At 45.9% G+C, this 4019-nt stretch overlaps 1 non-coding gene across 1 annotated transcript; it reads left to right on the top strand.

Annotated features, from left to right (window-relative positions):
- Nucleotides 1-3384: 3384 nt before the first annotated feature.
- On the top strand, nt 3385-3456 carry trnat-cgu (transfer RNA threonine (anticodon CGU)). Its single transcript has one exon. It is a non-coding gene; the product is annotated as a tRNA-Thr (tRNA).
- Nucleotides 3457-4019: the final 563 nt, after the last annotated feature.

The raw sequence follows: 4019 nt of genomic DNA, 5'->3' as shown, positions 1-4019 counted from the left end.
AAGCGCCGAGCACCGAGCGCCGAAGCGTCGAGCGTCGAGCACCGAGCGTCGAGCACCGAGCGTCGAGCACCGAGGTGCGTCGAGGGTGCGTGCGCCGAGCGTCGAGCGTCGAGCGCCGAGCGTCGAGCGTCGAGCGCCGAGGCGCGTGCGTCGAGCGTCGAGGGTGCGTGCGTCGAGGCGCCAAGCGCCGAGCACCGAGCGCCGAAGCGTCGAGCGTCGAGCACCGAGCGTCGAGCACCGAGCGTCGAGCACCGAGGTGCGTCGAGGGTGCGTGCGCCGAGCGTCGAGCGTCGAGCGCCGAGCGTCGAGCGTCGAGCGCCGAGGCGCGTGCGTCGAGCGTCGAGGGTGCGTGCGTCGAGGCGCCAAGCGCCGAGCACCGAGCGCCGAAGCGTCGAGCGTCGAGCACCGAGCGTCGAGCACCGAGCGTCGAGCACCGAGGTGCGTCGAGGGTGCGTGCGCCGAGCGTCGAGCGTCGAGCGTCGAGCGTCGAGCGTCGAGCGCCGAGGCGCGTGCGTCGAGCGTCGAGGGTGCGTGCGTCGAGGCGCCAAGCGCCGAGCACCGAGCGCCGAAGCGTCGAGCGTCGAGCACCGAGCGTCGAGCACCGAGCAAGCGTTGATGGAACGTGCACCGAGCGTCGAGCACCGAGCGCCGAAGCGTCGAGCGTCGAGCACTGAGCCCCAAGTGCAGAAGCACTAAGCACCAGGCGCAGAAGCGCTGCACAAAGCGCCGAAGCGCTGCACCAAGCGCACAAGCGCTGACACCAAAAGCGCCGGAGCGCGAGCGCCGAAGCGCGAGTACCGAGCGTGGAACGCTAGCACAGACGCCTAAGCGTCAGCTGACCCGTCAAGCGGAGACGCTAAGTGCTGGTACAGTGTCTGATGCTGTGCAATACCTACCTGAAAGGTGCTGGGGATTTTGCACGTTGGTGGTTGTCTTCCTCTGTATAGTGAAGGGAAAATCTTTTTTTTTTTTTTTTTTTTTTTTGTGGACGCTGCAGAAGGAAAGGGAGTGTAGTGCAATACCACGTGGCGGGAACGCGCCGCGGGGGGGGACACTGCAGAGCAGACTACCCGCACACACACACGGTTTAGCCTAAGCTAGACCGAGGATGCAAATGCGCGTGGCCAAGGCCAACGCAACACGCGTCCGACACACAATGTATAATATATACAAATATATATACACAATAATATAATATATATAAAATATATATACAAAAAACCCACACAATATTAATAAAAGGAAAGACGGGGAGACCACGAAGAGCGCGATGCCGAAGCAAAGCGAAAAGGAATATATAATGTTAAACAATATATAATCCTAAATAATAATACAAATACACAATAATAAACAATAATAACTCCGGAGAGTATAACTGAAATAAACTCGGAGAAGGGGATAAACCAGCTTCTCAAGCCTAAGCTTAGTGAGTACAATCAGTTAAATAGCTCTAAGTCCTACCGCTACTGATGCTGAAGGCAAAAGAGGAAGTGACTCTCCGTGCGTTGCGTATAGTAAGCTCCCAGGGGGGCGGGCTTACACGGCAGCTTGCGCGGAGGCCTATCGGCAGCTTTGACATAAAGCTCAGCCAATCCCTACTGCCTGACGGCAATGTCCCATACCTTGATGGTTATTTTCGACTTGAAAGGGAACGGCGCCAGGGGTCGGCGGCGACGTCGGCTACCCACCCGACCCGTCTTGAAACACGGACTTACGCATAATTGAAGCACACATATTGCTATTGCTAATGTCCTCGTATATTCAGTCAGATCGTATTTAAATTTGACCACAAATATTTTTTGACCTCTGTGACACACATGGATTGCATGCAGACATGAATTTTGTTTAATTTTACATTCTATTTTTTTAATATTTTGTGATTTTTTTTTTTTAAGTAAAAAAAAAAGTTGGAAAATGGTGACAAGCTTTAAAATTGCATCGCTGCTGCTGCAAATATTAGGGTTAACACCTAAAACGTCTGTGTTTCAGTGTGTTTCAGTGTGCTAGTGAAAGAGTGAACCATCGCTATAGATATACAGCACATTCACATATCCATTTGTTATTTCAGGTCGTTGCGGAGCTCCAGAAAGACGAAGGGTGTGCGGACTGGTTCGCATCTCTCTATTTGTCAATGGAGAATGTCACGGAAGATTTTTTTATTTAAATTAGTTAATTTTGTTACAACCAAGTCTTTTGAACATAAAAGAAAATCAATAGCTACACTCCTGTATGTCAGGACTGCCCAGTCCCTGACCACCTTCCGGCACCTCCTCAAGACGCACCTGTAGAACTCCTATTTTCCCTCTGGACACTTTATCACTCTTCCTTAATGTGCTTTACTTGCTCTTATCTGCTCCCTATTTTACTGCATTTACTTTACTGTAATCTGCACAAGTGTTATTCAATCTGTAGTATTTTGCATTTAATCATATCCTGATGTAACTATCACTCACACTGTTATCTGCTCTGATTATTGAATCGTATTTTGTCATATACTTGTACTTTTTAGAACTGAAGTCGTATTTTATCTTGCTCTTATATGTATGAATACTTGTACTGTGATTCTTGAAATGTATTTTTGTTTATGATTGTAAGTCACTGTGGGTAACGGCGTCTGTGTCCTCAGAAGGCTCTGATTATATTACGATTACTATCAGGATCATATAACAAGTACTGCTTTATTACAAATTGAGCAGAAACTGCATTTTTGTATTAATTAAAAAAAAAAGTTGAAAAATGGTGAAAAGCTTTAAAATTGCATCGCTGCTGCTGCAAATAATAGGGTTAACACCGAAAACGAGTGTGTCCTCAGAATTAGCATGTGCCTTGTTTTATGGTCATTCCTTACTCAGCAATGCGACCATAGCTTCACTCTAATATGAAATCCATTTAATGTAAAACAAAATGTTTCTGGTAAAAGATGTACGATTCTTAACTCTAGATTAATTCATTTTCAAAGACAGCCTAAAACTACTGTAATTATTGCTATAGAAGTACCAGTTCTTTTGGATCAAAATACAGTTACTGACAGGCTTGTTGACTGAGGCAGTACTGAAACTTTCAGTTCATTATTATGAAAACAATAAATAAAAAATGGGTGTATACTACAGCTGGTAGATGATGATGTCAAGTGTTTTAAAAAAAATACTATTTGCAAAATAGTATTTACTCATTTCTATTTAAAATACATGTCTGGCAACCTATTTTCTATTTGTATTTTAAATAAATATGGAGACCAATGTTTTCTATTTAAAGAGTTTCCGAGACTATTTTGCCCATCCTTGGCATTCAGCTGTTAACTGTAAGGTTGGTTTCCAGGCATTGTCTTTCCGGGCAGCCTTCTCAATAGAGTCCAAGCATCCGATTTCATTTGCAGTCATGAAGGGTGCGGTGGCCAAGTGGTAAGGCGTCGGTCTCGTAAACCGAAGATCACGGGTTCAATCCTCGTCCGTACCTTGTTGCTGTCTTTAAAACACTATTTGTTACTTGTTTGTACCTTTGCAAAAATTCTATAATGCAAATTGTATTTTAATTTAAATAAAAATGGGGGTATTTGGATTTGAACCGGGGATCTCTTGATCAGCAGTCAAATGCTCTACCGCTGAGCTATACCCCGACTCCAACAACACCATTTCCTATCAAGAACAACCAACGGTGCCGAGCTGTCAGTTTCAGGAATGCAACCTGTCAAGGCGCGTGATTTTTTTCCTCGTATCCCGCAGAAAATTCCTGTGGCGCAATTGGTCAGTGTGTTTGGCTCTTAACCCTTTAAGGACCGGGATTGTGTCAACACCACATCATACTGAAATTTCAAATTGAAAACCACAGCTTGCCTTGCCAGACGGCTTTGACAGATTATTTAAGAGAAGCTATAACGTTCCCCAGAGTGTTCTGAAAACAAGGACACCCATTCCAAGATGAGACTGTAACAAATTGATTTTTAGTGCATTGTTATAGGAAGAGAGTCAAATACAGCCAAAAAACCGCTTGGTCCTTAAATAGTTTAGCAAACGGTTGGT

Source organism: Acipenser ruthenus, chromosome 42 (assembly GCF_902713425.1).
Source record: "Acipenser ruthenus chromosome 42, fAciRut3.2 maternal haplotype, whole genome shotgun sequence".
In the NCBI taxonomy this organism is placed as follows: domain Eukaryota; kingdom Metazoa; phylum Chordata; class Actinopteri; order Acipenseriformes; family Acipenseridae; genus Acipenser; species Acipenser ruthenus.
The sequence above is the reverse complement of the archived record's forward strand: the minus strand, read 5'-3'. Positions and strand labels throughout refer to the sequence as shown.